General features: G+C 43.0%; 1 protein-coding gene across 4 annotated transcripts in view; it reads right to left on the bottom strand.

Moving 5' to 3' along the window:
* The window catches only part of PAG1 (phosphoprotein membrane anchor with glycosphingolipid microdomains 1), a 136,715-nt gene that overhangs the window by 94,388 nt on the left and 19,393 nt on the right, over positions 1-22,934 (bottom strand). The window contains exon 1 of one of the 4 annotated variants that reach the window (XM_029222894.1): positions 13-200. The exons of the other annotated variants lie outside the window; for them this stretch is intronic. The gene's annotated coding sequence lies outside the window, so the exon portion shown is untranslated. Of the gene's footprint in view, positions 1-12; positions 201-22,934 lie in introns of those variants that run through there. 4 annotated transcript variants of the gene reach the window in all.

Here is a 22,934-nt window from a genome sequence, read left to right as displayed (position 1 = left end):
TGTATTACGCACCTGCTGTATTCTTGGCTTTGTGTGGGGTTAGTCATCATTTTTTTTTTAATTTTTATTTATTTATTTTTGGCTGCGCTGGGTCTTCCTTGCTGCGCGTGGGCTTTCTCTAGTTGTGAAGAGCGGGGGCTACTCTTTGTCGCGGTGTGCAGGCTTCTCATTTCAGTGGCTTCTTGTTGCGGAGCACGGGCTCTAGGTGCCCGGGCTTCAGTAGTTGTGGCTCATGGGCTCTAGAGAGCAGGCTCAGTAGTTGAGGCGCACGGGCTTAGTTGCTCTACAGCATATGGGATCTTCCCGGACCAGGGCTCGAACCCATGTCTCCTGCAATGGCAGGCGGATTCTTAACCACTGCGCCACCAGGGAAGCCCTAGTCATCTTATTTAATACTCACAGAACACCCTGTGCTTTCTCTTCCTACATCAGAGCTTGCTTAAAACCCTGTGAGGCAATGAGTTATGCTGACGATGTTATTAAAAGCAAAACTTTCCAGAATTAAATAAAAATATTTCTAGAACTTTACATAGACACTGAGATGCTTTCCTTTCACTTTCAGTGGACCGACCGCCTAACTTCCCAACCTCGGGAATAGCAGCACTATTCATTCTTAAGGTGGTACCTCCATTTGTGAGTTCATAGGCTATTTCTTCTACCAACCGAAAGCCATGTGGTTGTCCATAAGTGTAGACCCAAATGGAGTCACATGCGTGGTCAAAATAGCACCTTTCCTAAACTCCCAGGGAAGTAGGCATTTGGCCTGAGGAATTGTTGTTAAGTGCTAACAGGTTACAGCTCTTTGTCCGTGTCCCACACGAAGATAACAAGCACTGAAGAAGCCCAGAGCAGGTGGGTGGGTTAAATCCTGACTTAACTACTGACCTCCCTGAGAGCAATTAAAGAGGGAAGAAAGGGACAGGAATTCCTGGACAGAATTTGGTGTTAGTCATTTTCCCTCCTGATCCCCCAAGGGCCTGACAGGCTCAATGATTTCTATTACATTCAGCACAGCCAGGTCCAAAAGGATCCCAAAACAGGTAGCTGTGTCAATTCAAATGGACCAGCGTGGCTTTATGAATACATATGTTGGTATGTAGTTTTTAACTAATTGGCTTTTTCTGATTCTGTTCTAATTTAATCACATCTTCCACTCCAATATCTGTTCAAATATTTTATTTAAGTCTTCATGTGCTGGCCACTATTCTAGGTGGTGTTTCAATACTGACAGAGACACACACGATTCCCAGTCCTCTGGTGCTTTCTGGTGCAGGTGGGAGACAAACCAGCCATCTGGCAAAACAGTTTTAATAATCACTGAAGAAAACAACTGAAGCCAGTTTGGGGCTGGGTACTGCCCTGGGGTAGGCACTACTTTAAGCAGGGAGTTGGGAAAGACCTCAGGGGGTAAAATACGGTTGAGCAGAGCCCTCAAGGTGGTGGGGCTGGGTGGGGAGGTGGGAGGGGCCGGGAGGGGAGGTGGGAGGGGCTGGGAGGGGAGGTGAGGTTTGGTGGGGGTACCGTAAGCCGCCAAATGTCAGCATTGGCATCCCTTGGAGAGCGGTGGGAAGGCAAGTCAGAGAGGGGCTGGTCACCCCGGGCCCCATGTGAACATCTGGGCTCCCTCGAACCTTTATCTTAAGCTGCAGCTGACCGGGGCCCCTCCCCTGGCCTCTCCACGGGGGGCTGCCCACCCAGGGGGCGCCAGAGGAAGAGGAAGGGGCTGGACAGGCGCCTGTCAGCCGTGGTGAGGGTCCAGTGCTCCCGTGGCCACTGCAGGGAAGGCCCGGGCCGTGGGCCCACACACAGACAATGTAAATCCAGTAGAAGAAACAGGAGAAAGTTCTAAGTCATGATGCAAAGAAGAAACGTGGAAGCAAAGTTATTAGTGGAGATTCAGGGTGGGGAAGGAGGTAGTGGAGGTTTGATAGGAGAGCAGGGAGGAGGAAGAAGTCCTTCAGGAGAGGGAAAGAGTAAATGGACAAGGAAGGAGCAGCCTGAGGGGCCCAGGGAGATGAAAGTGATACCTACTAGCTCAGCGGTGTATGTTCCTTCAGCCTCAGCACAGCACAGCTGAAGACATGGGGGTGGGGGAGGGTAGAGTGATGAGTTATGCCCGTGAGTATAACAAGGAAAGAGAGAAAGTAGCAAAGAACCTGAAGGTGTGTGCAAAGGAGTGTTACAAAGAGAGATTATGGGATCTAAGCTGAGTAACTGGGAAAGGAGAAGCAGAGGGAGTGACAGATGGTGGAAATTAGCAGGACCAATGGATTGAAGGTGCTGGTGAAGTGCAAGAATGGCTGGAGTTGGAACTTCCCTGGTGGCGCAGTGGTTAAGAATCCGCCCGCCAATGCAGGGGACACGGATTCGAGCCCTAGTCCGGGAAGATCCCACATGCCGCGGAGCAGCTAAGCCCGGGTGCCACAGCTACTGAGCCTGCGCTCTAGAGCCCGTGAGCCACAACTACTGAGCCCATGTGCCACAACTACTGAAGCTCGCCCGACACAACTACTGAAACCGGTGTGCCTAGATCCCCTGCTCCGCAACGAGAAGCCACCGCAATGAGGAGACTGCGCACCGCAGCGAAGGGTATCTCCCCGCTCGCCGCAACTAGAGAAAGCCCGTGCACAACAACGGAGACCCAACGCAGCCAAAAATAAATAAATACATAAAATTAAAAAAAAAAAAAAGAATGGCTGGAGTTAAGGTACAGCGGAGGGTAGAACAGAAAGAGTTGGTGACCAAAGAATGGGGTACTTGGAGAGGGAGTGGGTTAAACCCTTTGCTACTCGAAGTGTCGTCCCCGGACCAGCAGTATCAGCAACACCTGGGGACTTGCGTGAAACGCAGATTCTCAGACCTATTGAATCAGTCTACATTGTAACAGGTGACCCATGTGCACACTAAATTTGGGGAAGAACTGGCTTCCGTTTGAGCCACACTGGGTCAATCTCCACTTGCCCAGAAGCCACAGGCACTCTATAAAAAGGTGTTATTGAACAGGTTTCTGAGGTTAGGGGCTTCCCTGGGGCTCTGCTTCCCGTCCTCCACTTTAAACGGCTCATTTTGGCTTCTTGGGTTTCCATTCAGCTGCCTCCTGCTCTGGCTCAGTCCTGCCTTGCAGCCTTACAATGTATAGTCGGCAGTCTTTGGATTCCATTTACCGATGGGGCCCCTTCGAGCGCCTCGCCCACGTTCCCACCCTGCCTGTAGCGAATGGCTTCCTCCTCACTTCCTGAGACCAGGTTCCGGATACCCTGTCCCCTCTGCTCTCATTTGCCTTTGAGGGGGCAACCAGATTACTCAGTGCCCTCGATCTGACCTGCATGGTTCCCTGTACCCACAGAGATCTATTACTAGGCACTAATGCAAAATATATAGTATTGCCATTGTAGCTTCTTAAAGGTTTAGCTTCCTGCTCTGGTAATTACTCAGGGTTTTATGTCTTCTTTAATATGAGAAGACTGCCTTCCCTCTCTACAGTTAATTTTACAAAACGAGGGAAACAGCAGCTGTATATGACATTACAGAATGCAAGATGAAGTTGAGCCTAATTAATGCAGGCTTTGTTTTAATAACAGCTTTATTCCTAATAAACAGAGTGTGATATTTTCATTAACCTAGATACAAACTCCCACACAAATACTCACTCATGAAATAATATGAAAATACTGAACTTAGAATCTTTTGCTCTTCTCGAAATTTCAAGATCCAAATGATTTTAGATGTTGTCACTTGTAATAGTTTTATGACTACTAAAAATTACTAGTTAAAAGTCTTACTATTTGCAGGCCCCATGCTGCACATTCCATACATCCTCATCTCAAGGGATGCTTGTGGGACTTCTGTGGGATCTGTACTATTGTCATGCTCGTTCTACAGGTGGGGAAACGGAGGCTTGGCAAGGTTAAGGGACACAGCCAGTGAGTGGCAGAGCCAAGTTTCAAACTCAAGAGTACCTGACTCCAAAGCGACGCCTCACTCACATCATTTTGGATAACACGTAGCTGTCACCTAAGAGTGTGGCCAGATATAGTTTCTTTGCACCTCTGCATCCCTAAGCATATACATAGTCACTACTAAGTATTACATTAGTCGAGTCAAGAAACTATAAACCAATGGTCTCTAATCCCACTATTGCTAAATATTTGACACAGGCATCCCTGGTTAGATGTGACCATTTTCCAGCTGTGTGATAATTCTTTCAGCTGTTTCTCAGCTAGAAGAAATCAATGAACAGAGTCAATCTGGGATCACTCTGCTAAACTGTGATGTTATGACAAACCTGCTTATCACCGTGGGGAGCTGAATGCAATCTCCAATGGGTGGGTGGCCCACAGGGAACAGAATTTGTTCTGTTGTTGGGAGAAAATGCTGGCAATGGCCACTTGTCAGATCGCTTCCTCCACCAAGGCAGCTGAGACCTCGGGTGAGTTTAGCGAGTGTACAGAAGAAATGGAATGGAGTCCAAACCTTCCTATGTGAGTTAATTACCATGAGACTTTGGAAACACCATCTTCCTTCCCTGTATCACTTAACCTTATCCACGATTCAGGGATAACAATGACTGGCCCTGCCTCCTCTGCTTCCCAAGGATGGTGTTAAGATGACGTGACGGGCTCAAGACCCTTGGGTAGAAAGAGCTGAGGTTAATGAACCTGTGCCCACACACTCAGCGCTGAGCAACCCAAAATCAGGCCAAGACACATGCACATGGTAATCAGGGTTAGGCATGTGGGGTTCATAAAATATTTCTTTTGACGTTAGTGAAGCCAAAATAGAACAACAACAATAACAACAAAAGAAGCCTCAGAAACGGACCCTCCCCTTCTCGCATCCCCATCTGTAAAACAGAAACAGAAACTCCTTGTCTTTCAGTAAAAATTACAGGGCAACCTTTTTAGTTTCCCAGATTTTAAAAAGGAACAAAAGCTTTAAGAAAATAAATATCTTAAGGCCCATGCTACCTAACCTTTTTATTTTAATATGTTTTATATATAGATGAATATTTATCACTCCAGATTTATTACTGCCTCGATATTTATTATTGTCTCTCTGCATATTTCTCCAGCTGTCTTAGGTTGTCAAGTCTGATAAGGCAGGGGCCAAATCGAGTTGGTTCTTTGTGTAAAGCATGTGAAACTGTCATGCATAATTAGGCACTTAAAGGGTTTTTGATGAAGCTGATTATGAAGAATGAGAACAGTTAATACCACAGTAGCCATGTTTCCTGAAACCTTCCTGTCTTTCTGAAATGTCAGAAGATCACACGCTCGCAGACGTGCAGAGCTCATGGAAGCCTGGGCTGAGAGATCATGCAGAGCGAGCCGAACACCATGTGGTCTGTGGCCAAGCAGCAGCCACAGCAGAAGCTGCGCCCGGAAGCTCATCTGAAAGGCAAACCTCGGGCCCCACCCCAGACCTAGTAAATCAGAAGGTGAAACTTCACAGGATGCCCCGGCAACCTGCATGCACATTCATGTCTGAGAAGCAGAGGCTAGAGAACCATCTAGTTCAACGGCTTCCTTTTACAGACGAGGAAAGGCTGAGGGATGTTTCCGCAGTTACAGAGCAAGGGCTCGTACCTTCCGACCTCTCTTGCTCCTTTCAGGACTCTTCCTATTTACATTACATTTCTGTGGCTCTACAGCTTGCCGAGAACATTGCTTGTTTTTGTTTGCCACCGAGTCCTTTAATGTTTCAACATTTTGAATACACTCATAGATGCTGGAAACAGAAATCAAGAAAACCATCTTACAGTCGTGGGCTTACTCGCTACACGCTGCCCACATCATGATGGTGTGTGGAACTGGCGACCACGCTTCTTGGTCGAGATCTGGATCCCACATTTGTGGTACCTTTCAGGTCCAGTGAGTGATGCAGCCCAGGCTGCCATTCACCTTCGACCTCTGGTCCCTACTTCATTCACGGCTCCTAAGTCCTGGCTGACACATGGCTCTGCCTTGGAGTTCTGGAGTCCAACCAAATGAATATTATTCAAACCCTCAAGGATATGCATTCCAAGAAAAGCAAACCAAAGCCAGAACCACTTGAAAACTTGTAAAATCTGTGAGTTGCTCTTGATCTGCTGGTCTGTCACTGCATCTTTTAAACCAGTTCCCTCCACAACTTCTCTATCCAGCTGTATTTCATCCTTCCAATATCAGATTAGGAGCCATTCATTTCTATGTAGGAGAATTTTACTATGAGTTTTCCCTCTGGAATCCAGCCACAAAAAGTAGTTAGTGAAGAATATTCAATAATATTTAAATCCCATCCCTTCTGGGCCACTAATATTTTCCAAAAGGCTAAAAAAGGACTGACGTGCACTTTCATCAGATCTGTATGTGGCATCTGTCTTGACTCACATTTGAATACCAACTGGCACCCTCCCAACATAAGGTGACTTTTCTGGAAAAAAATATTAATTTCTCCAGGTATTGAAAAGGTTGCCTGTACTTTTTTCCACAAATCTAAGTTCTTTTCTACACATTTAGAAATCAGAAAAGAATACGTTGGATATAAAAGAAAAGCACTTCATTGAAGAAGGCACGTTATAAAAACACGAAAGATTAATTGAATCAGAATTCAAAGTTTGGAGTTAAGGTGTGGAGGGAATGTGAACATTTTGCTGAAAGCAAAACATTTAGGTTAGTTGGAGACCAGGACGGACTGACTTTGTTATGGGTAGCACTTCCTAAATAAACCTTGAGAGGGAGTGCCAGAGGCAGGGACATATATACACTACCAAACGTAAAATAGATAGCTAGTGGGAAGCAGCCGCATAGCACAGGGAGATCAGCTCGAGCACTGCCTGGAGGGGTGGGATAGGGAGGGTGGGAGAGAGGGAGACACAAGAGGAGGAGATATGGGGATATATGTATATGTATAACTGATTCACTTTGTTATAAAGCAGAAACTAACACACCATTGTAAAGCAATTATACCCCAATAAAGATGTTAAAGAAAGAAAAAAAAAAAAAAAACAGCCAGAAGGACACAGGCCTATCTTGGAAGCATTCTCCTCTCTCTCAAGGCAACATTCTTCATAAGAGAACATCATTCTGTCATTTGGGGTACAAAGTACCCCAGAAAATACCAGTTAAATGAAGGAAAAAAGTACAAAGCAAAGATACTGCTGATGCTCACATCCCAGGAAGTCTATCCTGAACTGGCTGAGGTAACAGGTTTCAGGAAACCTTCGCCGCATCTTTGGGGAGGTGTTAAGACAGTATACTAAGCACTTAGAACAGGGCCTAGCATATAATAAGCGGAATATAAAATCAATCACCATTGGACTCCTATTCCCAAATTCTCCCCAAAACAGCAACTGAGTGAAACTATGTAACTGCTGCCCTTTAGATGAGGCATGTGCTCCCCGTTTGCCACAGTCCTTACCACTCCCTGTTGTCTCCCAGGTACTGCATCCAAACACCAGCTGGTTTTGATCATTGCCTGGCACTGTTGTTCTTAAAGTAGATTAAGAGGAAAGGGATGTAGTTTTACCCATCTCTTTACCAAATCGCTGACCTCCTGAGAGGGCTTTGAGATCCTCTGGCTCACTCATTTCTGGTACCCACCTGAGTTTCTTGCTCTGGCTAACGCTATTACCTGGATAAAGCTGCTACCTCTGCTGGGAACATGCTCCCCCCAACCCCCGCCTTCCCATCTGCCCAATTAGAATTCACTTTTTAAGGCTTATGCAGTCTTTTTGACCTAGTCAGTTGGAATCTTCTGCTTAATTTTTGTGTACTAAAATTTAGAACAAGTTCTCTGGACTCCAGAACATTTTAGGCCAATGGTTGAATCTTCTGATCTTCTCCCTAACAGTTTTGTTTTGTTTTGTTTTTTGTTTGTTTGTTTGCGGTACGCGGGTCTCTCACTGTTGTGGCCTCTCCCGCTGCGGAGGACAGGCTCCGGACGCGGAGGCTCAGCGGCCATGGCTCACGGGCCCAGCCGCTCCGTGGCATGTGGGATCTTCCCGGACCGGGGCACGAACCTGTGTCCCCTGCATCTGCGGGCGGACTCTCAACCACTGCCCCACCAGGGAAGCCCCCTAACAGTTTTAAGGCCTTCTATTGCTCACAACATCCAGCTACAGCTTCTCCAACTCCTTTCTATTGGAGCCCTAATTATTTCCATGCTACACACACGGAACTACAGCGTGAGTGTGCATGTCGGGGGGTGGGTAACTCTGGAAGTGAGGCAGGGAGGAAGGGGGGGGTTGGTAAAAAGGGCAGAGGAGGCGTTCCTATGCCTGCCGCATTTGGCGCTCCCATCTCCGCAGGACCTGGAAAGAAACGAAGTAGTAAGGGAGCCCAGAAGAGATGAAGGAAACAAAGTTGCTTCATTTTCTTCTGGAACTTCTGGAACTCCCCTCCCTGGCTTCTGCTCTGCAACCCAGTGGGAAAGTCAGGTCTATATGACAAGGTGGGATCAAGAGTGAAGGGGAGGGCTTCCCTGGTGGCGCAGTGGTTGAGAGTCTGCCTGCCGATGCAGGGGACACGGGTTCGTGCCCCGGTCTGGGAAGATCCCACATGCCGCGGAGCGGCTGGGCCCGTGAGCCATGGCCGCTGAGCCTGCGCGTCCGGACCCTGTGCTCCGCAACGGGAGAGGCCACAACAGTGAGAGGCCCGCGTACCACACACACAAAAAAAATAATAATAAAAAAACCAAAACCACAAATATCTTGAAAAAAATTGAAGACAATTAATTCCACTGGAATATGAAGGTTTTTCTTCTCTAGTCCTTCGGAAAGTGGAGATAAGAATTAAGGCCTTTTCCAACAGGGCCGAAGATCTCCCTAACATTTTATGTCATGAATGAACATAGTTTGGAAATGAGAAGATATCTGGGTTTAGTGCAAAGACTAAGCCTACAAAAACATCTAAGGCTGGAAATAGATTCTCCAAAGAGATGTCTGAAAACACACATTGATAAGTGTCCCAAAAGCATGTGGAGCTTTGACTTGCCATTCTTTATCCTTGCTTATTTTATCTAAGTTACTTCGCAGGCTCCTGACTCATTACATTAAAAGACAGGCTGTTTCAGATGACCTTGTAGGTACAGAATAATCAGAGCAATTGACAAAGAAGGGAAAAAAATTGTACAGTGCAGAGATGTTGCTATTTATGAAAGGAAACATTGACTGTTTGGTGCAGGAAAGAGCAAGTCTGTCTTCCGGCCCTGTAAACCTTCCCTCCTATAACAGAAACACTGACAGCAGGCTGACAGCATACAGCAGGCGCTGTTCTACGCACTTTTCATGGGACAACAACCCCATGAGGGAAATACGATTATTATCCCCATTTCACCGATGCAGAAACTGAAGTATAGAGTATAGGCTAATTATTTGCTCAAGGTCATAGAGTTGGTAGGGGGAGGGGCAGGGAGGCAGACACACAACAACCAATAGTCTGGCTTTTAACCTCTCAAGCTTTATTCAGCGCCCTTTCACTCACTTCTCCATCACCTTCCTTCTCTCCTACAAATGCTCAAGTTTCACCCACAGAGGCATTGTAAGTTAAAAGTCGCTGATGTCCGGATCTGGTGAAACCCTAGCCAGGTCTCAGCCTTCTCAGACCTTTCCCTTCAAATAAACATAACATGGATTGGCAGCGAGCTGGGTGAAAAGAGTCCACGGATTAGATCCCAAGCAGCCTTTCCATTCCTGGAATCCCCCCAGCCCATCCCCATCTTCCGAGAGCACTAGTCACACACCCAGCCTGAAAGGTTGTCATCTTCATGGAATTTTCCATCATCCCTCAATCCTAACACAATGTGTACAAACAAGGCAGCCTCTTGTCATCTACAGTTTGGTCAGTGAAAAAAAAAAAAAACACAAACCAACTTCTAATCGTAATAGAGCCTGAAATACCATTATCCGCAGACAGTACTGAATTACTTAGGAGTTCGATATGGAATATTATCAGTTCCTTCTGAATGTCTTTTCTGTAATGAAAATGTGTTAAGTACTACAAAGTATGCCAATAGGAATAACATTACTCCTTCCCTCGTGGTTAAATTCCCCTTCTTTACTTCCATTTCCTACTAGGTCAACTATTTCAGATTGAGTATCTGAGGATCAGTGGAGATACTCAGAATTTGGCTCCTTCGGAGAGAGACGGGGTCTTTGAGTTGTAAAACTGAAAACACCTTGAATACTTTGTTAGAAAGCCAGATGCAGAAGACATATTATCGCTTATTATGCATATTACGTCATGAAATTAAATCAATTTATGAGCACCTCACTGAAACTCTGAGAGAACTACCAGAAAGTCTTTATCAAGGAATGTTAAAGTAGCTGTTAGCAATGAAGAAACTGCACAAGACTCATTATTACTAATTTAAGAAACGCCAAAGAAGACGTTCTATTTCGTGTATGCCTATTTCATTTCAGTGAACAGTTTTCCTAGATGGACTAATGATTTCAGCTCCTCCAGTTCTATGGGAGTCTTAAGTTCGACAACTGTAAACTCTCTAATAATGGCGGATTTTCGAAATATAACTTTAAATAATTCATAATTAGGGAAGATACATCTATACAAATTGCTAAGATAGAAGTTAGAACATTAAAGCCATGAGAAAGAAATGTGACTTGTATGTAAAAAAAATAAAATAAAATGAAGCAATAGATTCTTACTGGAGAGATGGAAAGGTTGCATAAACTTCGAAGAATGAGGCCCCTGTGGGCAGGTGAGGAAGGGAAGGAGAACATGGTGCCAGCAGCAATGACAGCTTTGGCTCTATCGCGAAGGGCGAGTCATAAATGCAAGTGCTGACCAGGGTCAGGCAGGTATCATATATGAGTGTAGTGTGCCAGAGGAACTCAAAGCCTTCTTCAAAGGTCTACGATGCAGTAGAAAGGTGGGTAAAAATGTTGCTTTTCTTTATTCTAAGGAAAACAACAGGGTCATGCAATGATAAAAAGGCAGCAGATGGCTGGCTGCGTTATCAGGCAGACAATAAAGAGTGGTGAGGACTGTGGCAAACATGCCTCATCTAAATGGACAACCACTAAGCATACATATCTAACTCCTTTGGGGCAACGTGGGAATGGGAAATCCAGTGCTGGCAGATTTTTTTCTGTTTTTGTTTTTTTTTTAAGAGAAGCTAGAAACCTGGATTTTCACATGGTATCTCACAGTGTTTAAACATATGCTACTAATATAAATTAAAAAATACTACTCTACCTCCCAACATTAAGTGGGCCAACAAATTAGGCTTGAGGATCAGCTCTGAGGGCCACTTGATATATGGCTTCTGCTGAGGTGGGAGTAAGATGGAATTTGGGTGGCAAAGGCCTGGAATTTTCAATCTCAGATGTACTACTTTGTGGCCTTGGAAAAGTGCTTCAACTTCCTGAGGTCAGCACTTTGTGCCAGAAAGATGCTTGGAGACTAAATCAGCAGCCTACGTGAACAGGCAGAAGAGTTTAGTCATTAAGAAAGAATGCGGGCTTTGGAACCAGTTCAGACGTAGTAATTTGCCCTCACTATTCATCAGGGCAAATTATTTCACCTCTCTGTGTCATAGTGTCCTCTTCTTTAAAATGCCACTGACCTCATAGGGTGTTGAAGATTTAACAAGTATTAAATGTTTTTTGACACATGTGATCAATATAACAGGATCCCTTGCCTTCCTTCCTAACCCCCACCAAACAAAGAATAACCTAAGAGACAATTTAATCCTAACATCTTTCTGAATTTGGACATGGAAAGCTCTGTACAGTATGACACTGAATCAAGTTTTCAAATTGAAATGATCTACAAGAAATGTTAAAAGTTCTTCACTTTATTTTTTAATTAAATTTTAATTTTTAGATAATTGGAGATTCATATGCAGTTGCTTATAATACAGGGAGATCCCAAGTATCCACTGCTCAGTTCCCTGCAATGGTAATTTCTGGAAACACTATAGTACAATATTACAACCAGGATACTGACAACTATACAGTGAAGATACAAAACGTTTTCATCACCAGGCAGGATTACACATATTGCCCTTCTATAGCCACACCCACTTCCCTCCTGCCCCTACCACATCCTTAACCCCTGTCAACTACTAATCTGGTCTCTATTTCTATAATTTTGTCATTTTTAACGAATGTTACATAAATGGTACCATACAGTATGTTACCATTTATGACTGCCCTTATTCAATTAGCATAATTCCCTGGAGATTCATCCAAGTTGTTGCATGTATCAGTAGCTGGTTCCTTTCTATTGCTGAGTAGTATTCCATGTTATGGATGTACCACATTTGTTTAACCATTCATCTGCTAAAAGGCACCTGAGTTGTTTCCAGTTTTGGCTGTTACAAATAAACCTACTAGAAATATCTGTATAGAGATTTTTGTGAGAACATACTTATTAATATCTTTGTGATAAATGCCCATGTTTAGCTTTTGAAGAAACTGACAAACTCATTTCCAGAGTGGCTACAACATTTTACATTTCTACAGCAATATGTGAGTGATCCAGTTTTCCCACATCCTCACCAGCATTTGGTGTTGTCACTGTTTTATATTTTAGCCATTCTGATAAGTGTGTAGAGCTATTTCGATTTTGTTTTAATTTGCATTTTACTAATGGCCAATGATGTTGAACATGTTTTCATGTGTTTATTTGCCATCTGTGTACCCTCTTCCATGAAATGTCTATTTCTTTTGTCCATTTCATGATTGTATTATTTGTTTCTTTTTATTGTTGAGTTTTATTAATCTTCTGTTACACAAATAGTTTGCAAATATTTTTTTTTCCCACTCGGTACCTTGCCTTTTCATCCTCTTAGCAGAGTCTTTTGCCAAGGAAAAATTTTAAATTTTGGTTATGTCCAATTTATCAAATTTTCCTTTTATAGATTGTGCTTTTGGTGTCAAGTCTAAAAACTTCTTACCTAGATCTTAAAGATTTGTTTCTATATTTTTCCCAAGAGTTTGATGTTTTACATTTAAGTCCATGATCCATTTTGAGTTAATTTTTGTAGAAGATGTGAGACAGGTCACAATTCATTCCTTTTTAACATATGGATGCCCAATTGTTCCAGTGCTATTTACTGAAAAGGCTAACTTTCCTTCACTGCATTGCTTTTGCATCTTTGTCAAAAGTCAGAATCCCTTTATGTTGTTTATAAGCCATACAGTCCCTGGTACTCTGCTAGACCAGCTCAAATGGACAAAGGCAGTAGTTTAAAATATCTCAGATTTATAACCTCACAGATCTGGAAGTCAGAAGACCCACTGCATTCCCTCTCATGGCGCTAAGGGAGAATTGGTTTTCTTGCCTTTTCCAGATTCTAGAGGCTGTCTGTAAAGCTATTCTTGTGACCCTGCATCACATTTTCTCCTTCTGCTTCCATCCTTATATCTCTTTGCCTGGCCCTCCTGCCTGCCTCTTTTTTTAAAAAAAATTTTATTAATTTTTTTGGCTGTGTTGGGTCTTCGTTGCTGTGCACAGGCTTTCTCCAGTTGTGGTGAGTGGGGACTACTCTTCGTTGTGGTGTGTGGGCTTCTCCTTGCTGTGGCTTCTCTTGTTGCGGAACACGGGCTCTAGGCGTGTGGGCTTCAGTAGTTGTGGCTCCAGGCTCTAGACAGCAGGCTCAGTAGTTGTGGTGCATGGGCTTAGTTGCTCCGCAGCATGTGGGATCTTCCCGGACCAGGGATCGAACCCATGTCCCCTGCATTGGCAGGCGGATTCTTATCCACTGCATCACCAGGGAAGTCCCTACCAGCCTCTTAAAAGAACTCTTATGAATACACTGGGCCCACACAGATAATCCAGGAGATTTTCTCCATCTCACAGTCCTTAGATTAGTCACCTCTACAAAATCCCTTGACCGTGTAAAGTGACAGATTTACAGGTCCTTGGAATTATGATGTGGATATCTTTAGGGGACCATTATTCAGCTTACCACACTTAGCTTCTTGTAACTGTACACTTATATCTTTTGCCAAATTTGGCAAGTTTGCAGCCTTTATTTCTTCAAGTACTTTTTTAGCCTTTCTCTCTTCTTCCTCTTCTCCTGGGACTCCATGCCACAAATGTTAGATCTTCAGTTATAGTCCCACAGGTCCCTGAGACTCTGTTTTTATATTTTCTTCAGTCTGTTTCTCTCTCTGTTCAGATTTGGGTAATTTGCATTGTTCTACCTTCCAGGGCACTGATTCCTTCCTCTGTCCCCTCCATTCTGCTGTTTGGGCCATCCATTGAGATTTTTGTTTTGGTTGTTATATTTTTCCAGCCTAAAGCTGAGACTTTCTGTTTTCTCATTTGTATCCAGCCTGTTCATAATTGTTCAGTGAAGCATGTTTATGATGGCTGCTTTAAATTCTTTGTCAGTTAATTCTACCATCTCTGTCATCTCAGTATTGGCTGCTATTGTCTTTTTTTCACTCACTTTGAAATCTTCCTGGTTCTTGGTATGATGTGATTTTTTTTATTGAAAGCTGGACATTTGGGGTATTATGTTATGAGACTCTGGATTTTATTTAAACTTTCTGTTTTAGCTGCCTTCCTCTGATACCACTCCAGCAAGGGAAGGGAAATAATGACTATGTCATTATTGCCACATCAGGGGAGAATTAGGTTCCCCACTACACCTCCACTGACATCTGAGAGAAGGACAGATAGGGATGCTGGGCAGGGGGAGTTCTGGCTCTCCACTAGGTCCCTACCCCACGCCTTCCTGTCTGGGAGGAACAGTGTTACTGCTTCCTATGTGGTCTCCACTGACACCACCCTAGTGGTTGGGAGGTGTGCAAATCCGGGCTCCTCGTGTGGTTTCCACTTACACAGGGGTGGAGGTGGCAGGTTTTGTTACTACCCAGCAGCAATCAAAGTCTTGGTTCCCTACTTCTCAGCCTTCTATGACACTACCCGGGGTGGGAGTGGGCTGGGTGCTTCCTTAGAGCCTGGCAAGGCTAGAAGCCCAGGCTTCCCAATCAGCCTTTGCTGACAGGGTGGGACCACAGTTTTTTCTGTGATGTTTGGTTGGAGGACAGCGGCTGGTGTCAAAAAGCTTTCTGTCTTGCTAGGGTGTCCCTGTTCTAGTCTTTTGGCTAAAGAGGACAGGCTTTGGTTGTTGTCATTGTTGTTTTGTCTGTTCCTGTTGTTTCCTGATTGCCAGCTTCTCCGACTCTAAATTTGAGGTATTTTGCCAAATATATGAGGCAAAAAGAAAACCCATGTAACTAATCATCATGTCACTCCCTGGGTCTTGAGGTTCTTTTTCTCCACCTTTCACAGTCTCCTTACGTTTGTTTTACAGTGTCTAGGGGTTTTAGTTATACTTTGTCAGGATAACAGGGAAAAAGTATGTCTACTCCACCTTTCCAGAAGCATAAGTAGTCCTTCCTTCCATTTTGAGGTTAAAATTAGAAAACTTATCAAGCAAGGAAATTGCACTTACTGTGTTGAGGACATTACATCAAGTAGCTGCAAAGTTTACAGGAAATCAATTTCAAATACTTCTCAAATAATTTAAGGAAAACTTTAAAGTTTTGCCATGGCATTTAACGCGTAAAAAAAACAAATTGACAAAGAGTATATTTTAACTGTTCTCAAAAAAAATACCCAATGATTTTAGTTAACTTTGTATTTGAGGATATTTTAAGAAAAAGAAAGGGACTTTTTCTCTGTGGGCAATGTTTTGCAATTAGTTACCTATAATACTGAGGTTTTTTAGTTTTTTTCCTACTTCAGTCATTATCTGAAGGCTTCTTTCTTTCCTAAGCTGTCTGTAAGAATTAGCTGCATGGATATTATGTGTGATTATACTTATATTATCTGAAAGCTTTTCTCTCCCATCACCTCTTTATAGAATTTCAGAGAACTAGATGCGTGCTGCAGGACGGCAGACAGAATCCCAATATTACATCTATTTTCCTTTAATCAGCCCTTTATTTTTAGATAAAATGCACAGAGTAGCAAAAGCACAGCTAAAAGTAAATAAAAGTCTGTTGAGAACACATTGAGATGAAGTCTGTTGCCAACAGAAATTCCTTTTTGCAGATCAATGTGAAGGATTACTCTTTAAATTTTGTTTTAAAAAGTGTTCAAATTACATAAGATATAGTAAGTAGCAAGAAATGTACAAATCAGAATAACCTTCAAATAGATAAAGGCACTTGAAAACAACCTAAGAGGAGCTCTGAGTTAGGACGCTTGGGCATTTACTTGGAACAGTTGTGGGAAAATCAGGGTTTGGATTTTGTGTTCCACTTGCCAATTAGAAGCAAATGGCAACTCCTCAGGGTAGACTCTAAATTCACCCCATTATTTCTTCACGTAGCCATTCTCCCTTCCTTGGGTGAACAGAAGGGAAACGCATGGTACGGTACTCAGTGAGATGTAAAATAAGGATTAACAAGCCATTCTGGCGATTTAGCAAAAATTAAGATTCAGCCACCAGCTTGACTCATAGCCAATCTGGCAAGAAAGCATCCTAGAAAGCAAACTAACAGTGAAGTGACAAGCAGCACAAAAAAAATGAAATAACTCACAGAAGCATTAAAATCATGAAAAGATGTATTGTGTTCTGTGATCAACCAAGTCCACTGCTAGAAAAACAAGAGTCCATTCTGTACTCAGTAAGCTAGTCCAAAACAGCCCACTGTACAGTCTGCTTAAGGAAACAGACAGTACGTGCCACTACCTATCTCCACACAAGAGAATTTATCAGTGGAGAGGAACACACAGGATGGTGTGGAGACTTATCTTCCCTTTATGTGAAAAGGACACGTGAGATACCCTGATAGAGCTGAGGTGTGGCAGCATGAGAAAGAACCCTCAGCCTGGAGCCCGGCACTGCAGGCGGTCACTTGGAAGTGCCTGGCAGCCGGCGATGCTGAAGACACAGAAGGGAGATTCTGTGTGCTGCCCACCAGGGTTTTAAGACTTTAGACAGTTATAGGAAGGGAGGCATTGTAATGCCATTGGACTCATCCCAAGATACATCAAGGATCAGTGAAAAACTTAAGCGAAAAACTGATTTAAAACTTAAGTTCTTGGGAATTCCCTGGCGGTCCAGTGGTTAGGATATGGGCTTTCACCGGCGTGGACCCGGATTCAATCCCTGGTCGGGGAATTAAGATCCCACAAGCCACGTGGAACGGCCAAAAAATCCCACACAAAAACAAAAAAAAAAAAAACCTTAAGGTTTCTCAGCACTACACATTTACTCTACATTTAAGATATTTTAATGTTGCCTAATTACCTCATGTTTTTTCAAAAATAGCTCTTCAATATCTATTATCTTAAGAGGGCTTCAGATTTGGGTGCATGTCTTTGATTATGTATTATTTACATGCCAACTCCTTCCTAAAAGGATTTGAAACAGTCTCAGTGATTCATCCATTTATGAAAAAAATATACTAAACTCAAGGGCATGTGTTGTAATAGTGACTCACTAAAATTACAACTGGATATCAACGCTACATTCATGATCTTTAATCACCCAAAGTCCATTTTTCTCCAAAAGAAGAGCTCTTAGAACTAAAATTAACATTCTATAATCATTATTAATTGGGGATTTTTTTTAACCTCTCTATTTGTTTCCCTAGTGCATATAACCCTAATGTGTTTATCCTTGTTATGGGTCAATAGCAAAACGATTATGTTATCTTTGGGTGTAATAAGAGTAAACTGGGTAAGGAGACCTGGAAAAATAGTTGGAAAGTGCTATAAGCCTTTAAAAAGAAGCCAAATACATCTGGCTTGCCAAACAAACATTTAAACCAAACTACTACATACACATTCAGAAAAAAAGCTAGCTTAACATGCCAGCAGAAAGATCCAGAGATGCTAAGCTCTAACAAGGGCAAGGGAAAGTTATTATCAAAAATGTCCAAATAAAGACTTTGGACAAAATGAAGAAGTTTATTTACCATCCTTAGGGGAAAAAAGTTAAATCAGTAATGAACTCTTTCTTTCTTGGCAATAAAGGCTGGTCTATTTGTTTTTTGCTTTCTTGGAAATCACTGTACCAAATTTTTACTGTTCCCTCTTGAAATTCAATGTGCTAAAGTATTTTACAAGTGGAGATTGATCACAACTCTGTCAAGAACTGTGAAGGCTCTGAGATTTTATCCAACTTGTAAGCTAACAAATTGGCCTGCCACATATCATGGATGCTGTAAGACACAAGACTCTTGGGTCAGAGACAAAGGGTTGTATAACTTGCAGTCTGGCAAGCAACCAGCACAAGTTTCCTGTTTAGTCACTTCTGCTTGGTGCTCAGGTCCCAGGGGTGCTACAGAGGGGCTCAGGTGGGTGCTGTGCTTATAGTGGGTTTGCATCACACCTAAAGAACCCTGAGTTTGGGGAACATTATGGAGCCTTGCCCTAGATGGCAACATTTTTATATTGGACAGTAAATAAACCTGCCCTTTGCTCTGAATGTAGACACTATCTCTGTCTTCTAAGGCTATTTGCATCACAAACATCCTTGAAAAAATAGTGCTTCTACTTGCAAGACATGCGGAAACGTGAGAGACCTGTCCCAATACTCTCATTGAAAACAAACAAACAAAAACAAACAACAAAACCTGTGAAGATTGATTGAAATTGCACTACATTTACACGGTAATCTGGGGAAGGACCGCATCTTTCCTATACTGAGTTTCCCAATCTATGAACACTGTATGTCTTTCCATTTACTGAGGTCTTTTATGTGTTTCAAATAAAGTTTTATAATTCTCTTCATAAAGGTAAGATCTTTCTTGAGTCTTTGTAGGTTTCTATTGCTAATGCAAATGATATTTTTATATTATTTAAAACAATCTAAAACAACTGTCTAATTCTCCCTGGTATATAGGAACACAATGACGATATAGCCCACAATCTTTCTAAACTGTCTCCCAGGTAACTCCTGGAACTCCTTCTCTGCTTTATCCATCAGTCAACAGCATTCCGCAAATATTCAGTGAGTACCTTACTACATGTCCTTGGAGTGGATTATAAACACAGCTAAGCATTTATGGAACTCTTACTGTGTCCCAGGTACTATACTTATGCTTTCTATGTAGTAGCTCTTTTATTTCTCACAACACTGTATAAGATAAATTCTGTTATTTAGATATGGACAACAAAATAGAATATGTAACTCGTCCAAGATCACACGTTGGTAAGTGGAAGAATATGCTAAATGTCCTCAAAGAATTTCCAGTCAGTCCAGCCTTAAGGTTTATGTATGTGTGAAAATTTCAAGTCCTGAATAATAGTGATTTTCCTCTCCAGTCGGGAGTTTCCGGGATTGGTTGAAATGGGGCTCTGGACCTCCAGTCAGGAAACTTACACTGAAGTTCTGCCTCACACCGCCTAGCTTTTTTTTTTTTTTTGCGGTACGCGGGCCTCTCACTGTTGTGGCCTCTCCCGTTGCAGAGCACAGGCTCCAGATGCACAGGCTCAGCGGCCATGGCTCACGGGTCCAGCCGCTCCACGGCATGTGGGATCTTCCCAGACCAGGGCACGAACCCGTGTCCCCTGCATCGGCAGGGGGACTCTCAACCACTGCGCCACCAGGGAAGCCCCACCTAGCTTTTTAATGAGTGCAGGCAAGTAATGTACCTGCTTAAGTTTTCGTTTTCAACACCACAATGAAAATGCTGCTTGCTCTATCAATTTCACAGGCTTTGAAGGAAAAGTGAGAAAAGAGTAGCAAATTGTGTAAAATGTCATAAAATGTAGATGAAGTGCAAATTGTTCTAAAAATGCAGGTTTCGATCCTTACTCTCTGACTTAGGCAGTGTCTCTATAACATCCTGTCATCCTGTTTTTATCTTCATTTCAGAATCAATTCAGCAAATGTTTGATCGGTTACTATAGTATAGATTCAACACTAGACACTGGGGAAATAAACATTAATATGTTGTGAGGTCTGCCTTCAAGGGACTTACAGTCCAGCGGGAGAAAGAGAGACCACTAACGGGGCGATCACAATAAAGTGTGAGCTGCTCTGGGTAAGTGATACTCTAAACAAAGCATTATGGGAATGCAAATAAAGGACATCTAAACCAGATTCACTTGGAGTGGCTGGACAAGCAGGGACAGCTGCTCAGAGAAAGGGGCACCTGAAGAGGGAAGCAGGAGTTAGTTAAGGTAGTTAAGGGATTCAGGGAATAGTTTATGCAAAGTCTCGGGCCACATTTAAGGAACTTTGAGTTGATGTACAACTAGAACACAGAACACAGAGGAAAGTGTAACAAATGAGGCTGGATTTGAAACAGAGCAGGACCCCATGGTCCTTCCCCCCATGGTCCTCTGTTTGCCTTTTGTCTGTGGAAAAACCTCAGCCAAAGAAGAAGTTTAATCAGAGAAGTAAGAAAATGCAGAAACAAAGGAAAGCAGTCAAACGGGACAAAACAAAAATAGCTTAGTCAGTAAGCAGAGTTAAGGACATTCAGCTTCTTCTCAAGGGGGCTAAAGATAATATTCTGAGCCGTATCCTGTGCGCTGTCCTATAGATACTGAGACCTCCACCAGGTGAAAGAAGTTAACTACAAGATGACCAGACTATAGCCATGACATAAGCTGCCACGATTCTAGGAATTGGACTGAAGAAAACGGGAACAAACCGACCCTGGAACTGAAGACTAACTGTACTTAAAACAATCATGATGATGCCGGTCAGACCCCCGATGACCAATTTCAAGATGACTGTCAGAGCTGACTGTGCTGTTTTTGCGTGTAGCCCCCTCCCTTCACCTATAAAAGCTCCTGCCTATTGACTGTCGGTCGGGGGGAGTCGGCCTTTGGACAGGCGTCCGCCCTCCCACCCCCTGCAGGTTACCAGCATACAAAATAAAGCAAACTTTCCTTTCCACCAACCTTGCCCCTTTACTGGCTTTTGAGCGGCGAGCGGCCAGACCCCACTTTCAGTTACAGATTGACAATCAGGGACCAGATCACTAAAGACTCTGTATGCCACGCTAAGGAGTTAGCACTCTTTCCTGGAGACCACTTTCAGAAAAATCAATGAAGAATTTTAAAGAATGGCATGAACAAGTCGGCATGTGAGGTAATTCTCCCTGGCACCGGTGTAGAAAACAATATAGTTCTGGCTAAGTATGGCAGAATGGAGACCAGTTAGAAAACTTTAAAAATCATATTCAGCCATATGCCATCCAGATGATAAGACTCTAAACTAAGAGAATGGCAAAGGGATTTGAAATTCAAAGGCAGATTCAGTACTTAATAGACACAGTGTATAAAACTTGGTGGCCAAGGGCTATGAAGAGTGAAGGATTATAGATAGAGGCCTCAGAGTGACTTCCTGTTTGATTTGTCAGATCTACTGAACGGGTGATGGTAAGTAAGGCAAAGACTACAGGAAGAGATAAACTGTGGCAGAAGACAGTATACGGGGGCAGACTGATTAGCTGGGTGTTTGAACATGTTAAGTTAGAATATCATACAGCGAATATTCATTTTGTGTCAAGCACCAAGGGGAACTCTGAAAGAAGCACTAAACGCAATTCTTTTCCTCTACGGTCTGGTTAAGAATAAACATATATGGGGCTTCCCTGGTGGCGCAGTGGTTGAGAGTCCGCCTGCCGATGCAGGGGACACGGGTTCGTGCCCCGGTCCGGGAAGATCCCACATGCCGCGGAGCGGCTGGGCCCGTGAGCCATGGCCGCTAAGCCTGCGTGTCCGGAGCCTGTGCTCCGCAATGGGAGAGGCCACAACAGTGAGAGGCCCGCGTACCGCAAAAAAAAAAAAAAAAAAAAAAGAATAAACATGTATGAATAAACTATTCACGGCAATACCCGATAAATGCTAGGGTCAATGAAACCTGCAACAGTGAGTGGCCAATTTTATCAATGAGTGGTACCACAGTAGTTGTATCCTAGATCATAGGGTGAAGCAATAAACACTGACAATATTAGTTTGGACACCTGTCTGAATAAAGATAAATCCATTTATGAATATTAAAATGACATCACTTTCTACAATGAGGCTTCAGAGAAAAATATTTATTCTGAATATGATTTCGTCTTTGTCAGATATGACAAATCCATAGAATCTTTGCATCTCAGAGCAAAGAGGTTTCTAAATGTCAATGAACTAATCATCAAATGTCGATGTCCCTCCACAGATTCAGCAATATTGGCTTGGTCCAAAATTTTACCCCTTGTCACAGAACTGATCTGACAACTGCCTTGTAAATTAAGTTCACCATTAGAAGCATGTGTTTGCCAAGATCATACAGAAAAAAGAACTAAGAAAATTATTTCTCAAGTCAATGGTATATGTAAATACCTCAATTAGAAGGGCGTATAATCTGATTTAACAATTCATTCTTTAATCCATAACTGATCTCAAAACTGGTGTCATTTTCTTGTGGTGGTGAGCTCCAACAGAGAAATCACAGGAAAACAGAAGGAGTGAAGCATGGAACACGAGCTCTATCAGATCTCCCTTAAACCCCAACTCAGACTTCCTCGATTCCTGACACAGGCAAGTCACGCCACGACTTCGACTAGATTTCCTCTCCTACGAAGTGGGAATTGTGAGGCCTTAATGATACACTGTGCATTAATGTGCTTGAACAATACTTGGTTTTCAATTAATGTTTAATGAATGAAGTCTCCAAGACACATACTGAACAAAACAAACTATAAAACGAAGAAAATGATGTGCTAACAATACATGACCTTTTTTGGCACCATCAAAACCAGCTGCACAAAAACAGAACTGTGTACCTGACACGAGGCTGCCCCAGGTAAGTCATCCTACCTCCAGTGGCTGAGCCAGAAAGCCAGGGCTTTCTTGGGCCGATAACCTAGCACAATTAATTTTAACCTGAAGGTGGTCATAAAGTCCATAAATCGGTGAATGCACATAACATATGGTATACTAATGTTGCTTTACAATATACCACATCTTCTAGGACATATATGTCTGTTTCCATGCTTTACAGGCAATCTACATTATCAG

Source organism: Monodon monoceros, unplaced genomic scaffold (assembly GCF_005190385.1).
Source record: "Monodon monoceros isolate NGI ecotype Baffin Bay Population unplaced genomic scaffold, NGI_Narwhal_1 Super_Scaffold_14, whole genome shotgun sequence".
Lineage (NCBI taxonomy): Eukaryota > Metazoa > Chordata > Mammalia > Artiodactyla > Monodontidae > Monodon > Monodon monoceros.
Note: the sequence above shows the minus strand (reverse complement) of the source record. Positions and strands in the feature narration are given on the sequence as shown.